Raw genomic sequence first — 13,254 nt, 5'->3', positions numbered from 1 at the left:
GGGAAGCCTGCTTCTCCCTCTCCCACCCCTCTTGCTTGTGCTCCCTCTCTCGCTGTCTCTCTTTCTGTCAAATAAATAAATAAAATCTTAAAAAAAAAAAAAAAGAGAGAAAACACCAGACAAACCCAAACTGAGGCACACTTTACAGAACAGCTGACCAATAATCTTTGAAAGTGTCAAGGTCATGATCAACAAGGAATGACTGACGAAATGTTGCAGACTGGAGGGCATTAAGGAGAACTAATGCCTAAAGGAATGTGGGATCCCAAGAAAGGAAGGAGACATTGGTAGAAAAATAGGTAAAATTCAAATAAGTTGAATTAATAGCAAGGTGCCGATGTTAATTTCCTGTTCCTGATAATGACACTGTGGTTATAAAACACACTAACAATATTTCAGGAGTATAGGAGAAGTAGGGATAGGGATAGAAGAGAATCATTTGTACTGTTTTTGCCATCTTTCTTTGTCTAAAATTACTTTAAAAAGGAAGCTAAGAAAAAATCTCCAAAAAATTGAATAGCTTATATCTCATTGGTTATAAAAAATATTATAGAAAGAAATGAAAGTGAGAGAATTTCCCTCCAAACATACTGTAATCTTGATATTGAATTGGAAAAAAGTCTTTGATATTTAGCATGGCATAGGTGCTCATACACGCACGTGAATAAACAGATGAGTGAGGATGGATGGGTTATGGGGGTGGCTCTAAGTAAAAGACCTTTTGCAAATTTAAAGACAAACCTAATGAATTCATTAGGTCTGGGTTTATCTAGAATTTTCCAAGCATGGAGCACAGAATAAGAAAATTTTCAAATCCCATTGTCTTACTGAATATTGAAATTCACTTTGTTAGGTAATGATTTCTAGGAGGAGTCTTGGATAATGGGGAACAGCAGGAGATTAGTCTCTCTCTAATCTAACAAGTGTAAATCCTCATAAATGCTAACTGGAGATGGTATCTCCAAGTAGACAAAGTGCCCCAGAAGATTTCATGAGCACCTGCTAACAATACCATGACCACACATGCATCCGGCCTTTGTTATCTTCACCCCTTCTGGAGGACTCACATAAGCTCCCTTTTTCTCATTGCCAGCACATGAGACACGTTTCTACATCGAGAAGACAGCAACCGTTAACGGGAAAAGCCCGCGCTCCAGCCCCATGTCACACAGATTGGGTGCTGGGTGCAATTCTCTGACTAGCTTCAACGAGGAAGGGGGTAATAGTTACCATCTCCTCCACAGGATGGTCGTGAAAATCAAGAGAAACAATGAATGTTACTTTATAAACTCTAACATGCTCTAAAGAAGGAATTGTTTTTTATTTTCCTAGCTAGTGAATCTCTGAAAGTTCAACACCTCCATGACGACCAAAGTGAGTTGCCGAGTTGCCTCGGTCTGTGTTTAGGAAAACACCATCGTGCACGCACCTCACGCAGGGCAGGGAGCTTGGATGTGGTGGAAAGAGCTCTAAGAGGCTATAAAAGTAATTCTGAATTCTGCCACTAATTGGCAGGGGGATGTGGGGTAATAGAGAAACTTAATCTAAGTTGGTTTTCTCGTGTATAAAATGAGAATAAAAATGCCCACTTTACAGGGCTGGACTTAATGATCCACTGCACATGAAAAGAGGCAGTACAGAGCTTACCAAGTAAATATTCAATGAACGCCAGTTTATTCATTGGTAAACTGGTAAATAATTCAGTTGATTGTGCAAACCACTATATATATGTAACTTTAACAAAAGGTCCAACAATGTATCAGATCTGAGGACAAATTTACTATAGATCTCAGCAATAAAACAAACACCTTGATTCCTGTATTATGCGGGGGTGGGTTTAGGGACTTCAACCCTCAACCCTGTTCTCACTTGTTTCTATGAAATAAGTCTATATTTTGCATTGGAATATGACGGTATAAGATTCATTTGCTTTCAAGTTAATGTGGATTTCAGGGTGGTCTCTTCAACTTCCCCTGCCACATGGGGATCCCTTCTGCAGTGACTCACTTGATGGTCATCCAGGCTCTGCTCGAACCTCCCTCTGAATGGCTTGCCTTGCACAATTCTTTCTCTGTCCCAGCCTAGCAAATGGACAGCTTGGGTTTATGCTCAACCCACCCCCTCATATAAACACCTAGGCCCCTGGGAACTAGCAGAGAAAGCACGGAGCCAGGTGTAGTGAGAGCCAGTGGGGTACTAACCCTTCCCATCATTACTGCTCAGTCACCTTCTTCTCAACCATGATTCCATTCTGTCCTGCTTTCCTAACTCCAGTACCTGGAAATAGGACTTTATTTGCAAATAGGCTCTTTGCAGATGTAACCGAGTTAAAATAAGGCCATTCTCAATTTGCGTGGGCCCCAACGCCATCCTAATCCCTTATAAGAAGGGGAGAAAACACAGAACAGACAGACTGGGAGAAGCCCAGGCCGCAACAGAGGCTAGAGCCTGGAGTGACCACATCCACTAGAAGCCAGAGGAAGAGCGGAAGAATCCCTCTCTACAGGTTTCGAGGGAGCGTGGCCCTGTTGACACTTTAATTTGGATTTCTGGCTCCAGAAGTGTGAGGGAGTGAACTTCTATTTTGTTAAGTCACTTGGCTTGTGAGAATTGGTTACTGCAGCCCCAGGAAATCAACACACTCTTCATTTCTTAGATAAACTGAGGCCCAAAGTGGGTAAGTGATTTGTTCAAGGACACAGAGCTGATCAGTTCTTGTCTAAAGATGAATCTCCTGCTTTGGTCAAAGGAGAAAGAAAATCCCCAACTGACTTAAGGAACAAAGTAGAAAGACCCTCCGAGGGCAAAGCAAAACTAGCCTCGGATGAGGTTTTATCTGCAAAATGCTCGTTGTGCCCACATGATGGTGCTTCCTTGTGGAGCCCGCGCTCCCATCAAAGGAGTCCCGGATTCCTCCTTCCCGCACCGAGGACCACCGAGGGGTGTGTGTATGTGTGTGTGTGTGTGTGTGTGTGTGCGTGCATGCATGCATGTGTGGGAATGCATAAAGTCATGTTTCCATTTATTTTGTGGTTAGTGCCCTCCCCCCCAATTTTTCTGTCTTTTTAAAACTTTATTCATTTATTTTAAAGAACCCATGGCAGGCTCTGTGATAAATCATCTCCAGGAGGTGGACTGGTAGAAAAAATGATTAAGGAAGAATAAAATCATCTGGACTTACCATATCTCAAAATAATCATGCAATCCATTTTGATTTTGCTTATTTGAGCAATAAAAAAACAGGGCATCAATCATGTTGAATTATGAAGAGTAAATTAGTACAGCAAAGTTTATTCATTTATCTTTCTAAGCTAGTTATAGGGACTGAAAAACTCCCCAATAAAAATGGCACTTGGAATAGTAAAGCTAAAAATTGCTTTTCTGGATCCTAACCTTTTGTGGCTAAAGACACCTAAAACCAGCATTCCATTATCAAATAATATGTGTTTTGTGACTCTTCCTATGTGCTTGGCATGGTGGGTCATGTAAAAATATAAGATATAGTCCCAGTGTATCTTAATATTAGATGCTCTTAAATATTATTGAATAATGAATAAATGGATGGATAAATGGATACATAAATGGGACCTCGTTTAATCACCTACTGATGATTGGTTAGGGTCAGTGATACCTCTAAACTCATGCAGAATTTAAAGATTCATGATATCAGTTTCTACACATATCTTAAATTACACGGTTAAATTCTTGAGGGCAGGGATCCTCATAGGCATTAGTCCTTCTGGAGTGGCCAACATTCGAGGACACATCCTACCATTAATTTTAAGTGTCTATCTATGGTGTATCAGAAGTTCCTTCCTCAGGAGAGAGCTGATATAGAAGTTCTCCTGCAGAGCTGCTCCAATCACTGACAGATGATGGGGCGGCTCAGTCTGAAATGCTTGTGATGTCACCCCCATCCAATTCACGGGGACACTTTAACGCCTACGATCACAAGTACGAGTACTAAACAAAGTCACATGAAAAGTTTTTTTAGGTAAGAGGGGGGCTTCTCACTTATTTGTTACTGTATCCTCAGTGTCTAGACAGGTGCTCAGTAACCTCTGTTAACAAAGGAAATGAGAGAGGAGTGGGCAGCATTAGCTGAATGACAAAGCCTATTTGGGGGGTGATGGAATGTTGGAAAATTGAATTAGGTGATGGTTGCACCATTCTGGGAATACACTGAAAACCACGGACCTATACAGTTTAAATGGATGAACTGCATGGTTTGTGAATTACATCTCCATAAAGCCAGGGAAGGGGAAAGAAGGAGGGAAGAAGAGGAGAAGGAAGAAGGGGAAAACGGGGAAAGAGAAGGAGGTGGGAGGGGGACCTCTGGCTGCAGCTGCAGGCTGCCTTCAAGACATTAAGCCTCATCTGTAGACTCCAGATTCAAGGTTATTTTTGTTCTGCCACATCACCTCCTAGTGATTTAGTGCCAAGCCTTCATGCGCTTGATGCTTCCTCAGGATGTGCTCCCTGACGTGGAGTTCCTGCCCTGCCTACCTGCACAAGGGCGAATGATCCCACAGGAGACAGTAGCAGGGGGCAAGCCTGAGCAGGGCTAGGGAGGGGCCCCCATGCTGCCCTAGACGGCATTCACAAACAATATGAACAATATTTCTTCGAGTTTCTGACATTTAGCAATTAATCAGGCAATAGGGGGACTGACAGACTGCCAAATGTAGCACAAAAAAATGGAACGAGAAGATTAGAATGTTTCATTATAGACTCGTGACTCTGCAGGTCCCCAAACTCTGGCTGCCAGTAGCAGCCATCACGGGCGACATGGGGAAAAGACCCATATTTGGTTTCCTCTTCCTATACTTAAAACATTTGTTTCTACTGTTTCTTAAAGATATTCATAGACAATATATATTTTTCTATTCAATTATCCCTTCCAAGAGGAGGGGGAAGAGCCCAGCTGGGATATTTACTAGAACAGTGGACAGTTCGGAGGTTTGCCATTAAAGGTTTAGGCAGTAAAAGCTGCACCACTTACACAGAGGGTGTACAGGGTGGAGATCTGTGGGTCTCACGTATTAAGAAGGAACTCGGAATATTCCTTAAATTTAAGGTTGCAGACAGCTGAGATGAGGAAGATCGCCTTTTGCACAGTGAGAACTCAGACAATCCTCAGTGTATACGATCTTTAAGAAGGTCCACATCTGAATTTCAGGACCAAGTGTGTGTGGTGTAGTTAAAAAATGCATATTTAATATACCTATTAGATTCAAAGTATAAACTGCGGAGAGAAAACTGAGCAAAATCTTTTGGCCTGTGGTGCAAATGGGGTTTTCCAAACACGGCCATAGCAATATTCCTGGTCCCAAATGCTTTTTCAGAACTTTGGTGCTCCCCACCCAAAGAGGGAGTTTATTTTCTCCAAACGGACCGTGGCCATCTGACTGCACCAATGAGTAGAAGGCAGCCCAATTCCTCTGCGAGACCCCCGGGGATGAGTCACACAGGCAATAATGCACTCCCTGTTTCCCTTCTTTGGGAAATGCACCTGTGTCACCATGCTGCAAGGTAGCCCAGGCCACATGGAGGGACGACACAGAGGGGTTTCAGCCAGCAGACCCAGCTGGGGTCTCGGCTGACAGCCACCATCACCTGCCAGCCTCCTGATGATTCTTGCCCTGAGCCTCTACTCTGCAATTCACCTGGCGGACACCCAGTGAAGCCAGGATGGGCTGTTCCTGGTGAGCCCCAAGCAAATGGCCGATTCACGAGCAAAATAAATATTGTCAGTGTTAAACCACTCAGTTTGGGGGTAATGTGGTCTTCCGTCATAGTACCTGCAACATCCAGCATGAGTACTGTACATAGAAAGTAAGAAGAAAGTACAGTGTGGAGTGTGGTTTAAGACGGTGGAGACAAAGGGATCTTCGTGGTGTCATCTGAAAGGTGCAGACATTTCACTTTACATGAAGAGCAAAGCCACCCTCCCTGTGTCCCCAGCAAGTTCCCACCAGCCAGCCAACCCCTCCCAGTGGATACCTCTTGCTATCCTTTGTTCTTATCTCTGTCCCACTCTCCCTAAACACTTCTTGTTACTGGTTCTTACCTTTTCTATCTGCCCTTTAGTCATTGCTATCTGAGTGGTCCAGGATTTGGGAGAAGTCATTGGATTCATTTGTAGTGGGGACGGTAAGCCCTACCTCTTGGGTTGTTCTGAGGACAAACGAGATGATTTATGTAAGGTGCTAGCAGCACTTTGCTCAGCAGGCTACAAGCCTGGGGTGCGGGAATGCACCATGCGTGCGCCGAGGGACTGGTCAGCGCCTCTAGCCAGTCCACAGACTGCTCAGAGCGTCACTTAAGAAGGCAGATTCCTGGTCTCAGCCCCTGGTGCACAGTGCACAGAGAGGGACTTCTTGCTGCCCTGTCCCCTCTTTTGTCCTCAACAACATCTCTCCTGCGTACCCAAGAGCTGGTCCTAGCCCAGCCAGCACGTCACAGCCTCCCTGCAGCTGAGGGAGGCCTCGCAGTAAATTTGGTTGTGTGCAAATGGTAAGTGCAGCTTCTCGGAAGCATCCTAGAAAGAAGGGGGGCATACTCTTCTTCCCTTTGTTCTTTCCAGCTAGCTGAAAATTCGGTGTGATGGCTAGACCCGGAGCAATCACCAAGGAGCACAAAGTGGAGGCTATCAGGCTGGAAAGCAAGGCGGCCGGCCCGGGTCCCTAACTCTCCGGGCTCCAGCCTGGGTCCTCTGGACGTGAGTCAGAGAGCAAGTTCTACTTATAAAAGCCCTTGTTATTTTGTGTTTTCTGTAACCCCCCCCCCCAAATCTCACCAAGTCATACTTAATATACCTAGTTCTGGGTGGATCCTAGAAATACACATTTTTAGAAGCTCTCCAGATGTTTTAAAAATAAACCAAAGATGGAGAATTGGCCCGGCTAACTGCCCAGCGTCCGCACCTCAGGGAAGTGCACTCTGATGGTGCGGGCTGCCTGCGGCTCTCTGGGTGAGCACAGGGAATGCTGGGTAACCATGGCCCCCCCATGCAGCCGGAGGGCCTGGCCATGCGGGCGTTCCACACGCGGGTGGGGGTAGTGCTCCCAGGCTGTGCACTGCGGTCCCTGACCCATGCTCCTTCTGACCAAGAGCTGGGCTTGTTATCTGAAGACACGAATGAGGCCCCTTGAGGAATTATTTTAAACCAATTTAACTGTATATGTTGATAGTAAAAAAAATAAAAACAAAACAAAAAAGTGCACAAACTTCCCAAGGATAAATCTGACCAAAGAACAACCTGGAGAAGCCAGACAGCATTACATCTCTAACAGCTCCGGGAGGGAGTGCAAAGCGCAAGAGTACCGAATGGTATAGAGGTAAAGTATCTTTGGAGCGAAACCGATTTAGATTCTACAGCCAAGGAGCAAAGCAGGGCGAGGGTGAGTGAGGGCACTGATCTCCAGCCCCTCTGCCTGTCCCCACTCCCTCCCCAGCATCTCGGTGCTAGAGAACATTACCAGCTCATGTGCTCGAAGCCTGCAGAGAAAGTCCTGAAACCGTGGGACCCCATTCCCAATTCTGGGGGCCGCCCCCGAGTTGTTCTGTCTCCCCTTCTGCTGCTCTGCCCCTCGACCCCCTCTGTCATCCCTTTCCACTCGGAAGGCACAACTTAGAACTTCCATATTGATTTTATCCCATCCGGAACTTTATTTTCAGAATCAGGCCTGGAACAGTCTTCTTATTCAAAGTCGTGTTCCCGAGGTTCCGTCAGGCCAGCTGGGGCTGCGCGGGCGGGCGCAGAATGAAGCAGGAGGAAGGCTTCTGGGCTAATCCTAGTCGGAGAGGCCGTCTGCCGCCTCCCACTCGCTCACTCCAGCCTTCTCCCCACGGCTGCCCATCTGTGAGTCATGAAGGCTGAGCCCGAGTACTGTGCCCAGCAATTTGGAGGGAAGACTCAGTGCTCACTGAGAGGAGCCCAGCAGCCTGTCCACAGCCTCCCTGATGCGGTGACCCCCTCCCCGTTGGGACCATGCTGCGCAACCCTGATCCGTCCTGCCCCGCGACCGGCCTGTCGTGCGCGGGTGAGCCCCATCGGTGATGCAGTAGACACACCCCAACTGCGTGTCTACATGTCTGGGCTGCTCCTCTAAATCTTCCCTACCTTGTCCCTCTCTCAGCCTTTCTCTTCCTTCTTTCTGTTGCGTTTTCTGGAAAATGGCCTCACCTTTGTTTTTAAGCCTTGCTGCTGAGTTTTCATTTCTGTCATATTTTTTAATTTCTAGGAGCTTTTTGTCCTGAAACACAAAGAACACTCTTCTGGGTGGTCTCGTGAGAGTAAAAGACCATCTCTGTGAACATGCTGGTAAGAGGCTTTGTCCCCACATTTTCTTCTCCTTGCACGAAGAATTTCAGACGAATGGTGATTCCTCACTGGCATCTGCAGTTAGGGATCTGGGACTGAGGAGTGGAGGGCTGTTCTGAAGAGCGTGAGATGCACTTCCTGGCCCATTCTGTCCTTGACGGTGGGATCTTCTGTGGGTGGAGGAGGGGGGCCGGGGAGGGGAGTCTTCGAAGCAGTGCCGCTGGGATAGAGAAGGAAGGGGACAGAGGGGACCACGCCTCAGACTGAGATTGCTTCTCACTTTTCACATACGGTGGAGCGGACAAGGGCACCTGATGGTCGCCCCTCAGCCAGCTGTGCTTCCGGAACCACGGGTGCAGAGTGCATGAGGTGGCTTCCTGTCCCTTCAATCTTCCCACCTGCCCCCCAGGTGCACCAGAGCCTCCTATCCTCATGCCCGATGCTGTAGGCGACAGGAACCTCTGTCTCGGAGACCTTCTGTTTTTATATTTGCGTCTGCCTCACTATCAGCAGTTTATAACCTGTGACCTCATGTTCCTATTTTGTTTGCATTTATATGTGGTCAGAAGCTTCTTGCAGGCCAAGGCTTATTTGCTCTGTGCTCTGGAGTGCTAAGGACAGGTGATACTAAATATTAATGCATCTTCAGCACTGGGTGGCCAAAAGCACTGCTTCTTAAAGTCTGAACAGTCCCAGACTACAGGGCTGTACCTGTGTTGACTGGGCTCTTTGCTATTACTCTTACTTTAAATAGAACACATCTTCATTCACAGAATTCATAAAGCTTCTCCTATGATAAAACTGGTCTGCCCACATGTGTGGTCTCTCCAACCGCATAGGAAACGTGAGAACTGGAGAGATCTCCCTTCTTTCTGTAATCCATACATAGCGCCAGGGATGCTGTGAGTACACGTGCATTGCCTGATTAAGGACAAATAATTAACTCGTCACTGTTAATCTCCTAACCCCCTCCCTTGGGAAGTAGGAGGTATGAGTTCTGCATGTTTGTCTCCATGTGCACACAAGATCATCAGACCCCCAGAGACTAAGAGATTTGCTGCTTCCTTTGCTACATTGTGCAAAACCTCCTTTGAATCCACAAAAAAAAAGCCTGAAGAGTGATTACAGAGTGCTGTTGGAAACTGGCAGGAATTTAAAATGACAACAGAGTCACGTCTCTGCCAACAAAGCTGTTTATCATTTATCTGTGGGCCTCGTATGGGAAATATTTCTCCCACAAAGACCACATGGGAGTAAAGTGCACACAGCCTCACAAGGACAGAGAGAAACATGGCTCACCTGTGCTCAGCTACTGATCATTTCCTGTAATTAATATTGATGTCCGTTAATTAGAATGCATCCGAGTCTACCAACACTACAAATCTCGTTACTTTTGTCAGTCCATCTCCTGGAACACTGTTTTTATTCCTTTAGACTTTAGTCCTATTACTCCGGATCCTTTGAGACACTTGCTTTCTCTTCTTATAACTCTAACACTCTTCTTGTAACTTTCAGCTTACTTCTTTAGTATGGAAATCTTTCCCTTGGCGATCTTGGAGGCCACGTCGTCCCGGGAGTGCTGGGGATGGCGGCCACTCACCTGCAGACGGCAGCAGCGTGTCAACCCCATGACCACACTGCTAAGCTCTGATGACCAGCTGGACACCCTTCCTTCCCCACACCTGGGTTTTTCACATGTAAAGGGGGCTAGGACAGTCTTTACGTCATAGGCATATTGTCAGCTGTCCAGAAGGGATATATGCAAGTGCTCACAACAGTGTCTGACATAGAAATCTCTATATAAGGTGATAGGAATTTTTTGGTTATGACTGAATAAAATTTCTGAGGTCCAGAAATAACTTTTTGAAAACATAATTCAACCTGTTGGTAGACAAAAAGAAAAACACCTTGAAAATCTGGACAAATCTTCACATCAAGAATCCTCAGCATTGGGCGCCTGAGGGGCTCAGTTGGTAAAGCATCTGCCTTCGACTCAGGTCATGATCCTGGAGTCCCGAGATCGAGTCCCGCATCAGGCTCCCTGCTCAGCAGGAAGCCTGCTTCTCCCTCTGACCCTCCCCACCTCATGCTCTCTCTCTCTCATTCATTCTCTCAAATAAATAAATAAAATCTTAAAAAAAAAAAAAAGAATCCTCAGGATTTCCCTAATCTAAAATCCCTGTCTTTAATTTCAGGTCATTGTCATAGACCTGCAGGAATCGGTTAGAGTCTACGAACTTCCTGAGCAGACCCTGTTGACAAGGCGCCCTGGAGCATCTGTCCCAGCATCTCTATCTGATTTCATTTAGTGAGGAATCCCTTACCTTGGATGGAAAAGAACATCTTTTAAAAAGATTTATTTATTTTAGAGGGAAAGAGCACGTGTGAGCAGGGCGAGGGGTAGCGGGAGAGGGAGAATCCCAAGTAGATTTCACGCTGAGTGCGGAGCCCAACTCGGGCCTCAATCCCCCGGCACCTGAGATCATGACCTGAGCTGAAACCACGAGTCGGATGCTTAACCAACTAAGCCACCTAGGTGCCCCTGGAAAAGAACACTTTTTGCCACTTTTTTTCTTTATGAAAATATTTCACGTGTCATTTCACTCTTAGAGACTACTGTATGGGCAGCAATGGCCTTTCCACAGCTCTCGCTTCTCATGACAAATGTATGATTTGAAATTAGTTCAGGTTGGCTTTAACTGGGGACAGGGGTGGGGTTGAAAGCGCTAGATTTAAATTAGGAATTTTTCTTTTTAGAAGGATTTTCCTCCTCCCCCCACATAAACACACACGCATGCACACATACACACACTCATCACTCTACTCCGTGGACCGACGGGAAAACCATTTTTTACCTAAGAGTGAGTGTTCTGCTCTGTGGCAAACAGTATCTCTTCCATTCTAATGCTATTTAGTGGCCAGGATTATGTTGGTAGAAAATCAGTAAGAGACAATTTGATGTAACCACAGTCAATTATTGTTTTGTCCACATGAAGATGATAAGTGCATCCGGGAACTCAAAATAACAATGAGATTGCTTTCACAGAAGACCTTTCTCTCTCTGGGTCCAAAATCATGCCAAAGACAGCAGTGGGTGCCCAAGAGCCAAGTGACCTGGATTAGCGCTGTGTTGTTGATGAAATGGGCATCTTGTCGTAAACAAGGAGCTGGCGATGGCAGAAGGCACCTAAACTCTGGAAATAAACATTTCCTGTGACTAAAAGCCACACTGTCTGGCATCCATGGACCGCTGAGGATGAAGAGGTAGAAGCCGAGCGTCATACCTACCCATAGCACCAACACCATCATCATCAACCTGCACGCACTGCTTATCACTGGGGCTGAGAACCAGTGGTTCCCTTTTAAGGACATCTTGCTTTTATACTTTTTAGTTGACTTTGGTTACATACATTTTTATGGCCTTTCTGTAATGCACCGATATTACTGGATTAATAAGGAAATAATAGGATGTAACACCCTTTCGCATCTCTGCACCCAAACCGCTCCATGTGTTTTATGAAGACGGCTGAGATAAACCGAGCTAAGCCAACTGGTGAAGGGAATCAGACATGGCAAAGGTGGTGTTGTAATATCCTCCAGGGAGGCTGGCTGCCTTCTCTCTTCTTGAAGAAGCTGCTATGAGTGAGGCCCGGCCGTCAGCCTGCACCCTTAGACGCCTGATGTGTTTGGCGTGGGGATTCCTAGCGATCTCTTAGAACGAGTTGCACCTTATCCAAATTCATAACCATCGATGTAACTGAGAAAGGTAATTTGTTAATTTTTTAAAAAGATTGATTTATCTATTTCAGAGAGAAAGCACACAGGGGGTAGGGGCGGAGGAAGAGGGAGAGAGAAACTCAAGCAGACTCCATGCTGAGCACAGAGCCCAATGCAGGGCTCGATCCCACGACCCTGAGATCATGACCTGAGCTGAAATCAAGGGCCAGATGCTCAACTGACTGCACCACCCAGGCGCCCCTAATTTGTTAATTTTTTTAAAGATTTTATTTATTTATTTGACAGAGAAAGAGACAGTGAGAGAAGGAACACAAACAGGGGCAGAGGGAGAGGGAGAAGCAGGCTTCCTGCAGAGCAGGGAGCCCGATGTGGGGCTCGATCCCAGGACGCTGGGATCATGACCTGAGCCGAAGGCAGACACTTAACGACTGAGCCAGCCAGGCGCCCCTAATTCATTAATTTTTTATGAGAAATATAACGGGCCAGTTGGCCTCAGCGCTCATGTTAATGAATCGGTTGGGTGACATTGTAATCAGAAAGTACTTGCTGAGCCGGACAGAACAGGCAGACAGTGTGAAGTGGCCCCATATGGTGAGGACAGCTTTTTCCTCTGGCAAGCGTGGTGGACATTGGCTGTCTTTTTGCCTCTCTGGGCTTCTCTGTCTGTGTACTGACCTTTCTATTCACCCAGACTGTCTTCAGAAGGGTTCAGTACAACTGGTCAGATTCCTATTTCCTGCAAAATCATCATGACGAGTCGTGGGCACGGTCAGGGTCTCTGGCCACGTGATGGCAGATGAAAACCTGACCCGCGCCCACAGGGACAATGGCAGTCAGGGCCACTGGATTTCAGTAACTCTTAAAGGACAACCTTTCTCCCTTTTCCCTGGGGTTCTTGGGGGGCAATGGAAGACGGTTACTTTTAACCTTATGTTTGTTCAACACATGTAAATAAATTTTAATGCAAATGTTTTTGTGTAACCTCTCTTTCTGCAGTCCTAGGATGGTTCTGACAACCCTCTTGAGCAGTTGCCCCTAGCCGTATTTTAGGAACAAGGAGAAGGAGGTCAGTTACACAGGAGGCAGGTCGGCAGGGGAACCCAGCTCCACGACCTTCAGCCAAGGTTCAGCAAGATCACCTCCACCAAGGTGAACAGCTCTGCACTTTCTCACGGGACAGAGACCCTCAG

The 13,254-nt window shown here is 46.3% G+C and overlaps 1 protein-coding gene and 1 long non-coding RNA gene across 6 annotated transcripts in view; one reads left to right on the top strand and one right to left on the bottom strand.

Annotated features, from left to right (window-relative positions):
• The window catches only part of DPP6 (dipeptidyl peptidase like 6), an 898,846-nt gene that overhangs the window by 170,396 nt on the left and 715,196 nt on the right, over positions 1-13,254 (bottom strand). The window lies entirely within an intron of this gene.
• LOC118529082 (uncharacterized) lies at positions 7,824-13,032 on the top strand. The gene is made up of 3 exons (XR_004913954.2): positions 7,824-8,045; positions 8,247-8,326; positions 9,842-13,032. It is a non-coding gene; the product is annotated as an uncharacterized LOC118529082 (long non-coding RNA).

The sequence above is a fragment of the Halichoerus grypus genome, chromosome 12 (genome assembly GCF_964656455.1).
Source record: "Halichoerus grypus chromosome 12, mHalGry1.hap1.1, whole genome shotgun sequence".
NCBI classification, from domain to species: Eukaryota; Metazoa; Chordata; class Mammalia; order Carnivora; family Phocidae; genus Halichoerus; species Halichoerus grypus.
Note: the sequence above shows the minus strand (reverse complement) of the source record. Positions and strands in the feature narration are given on the sequence as shown.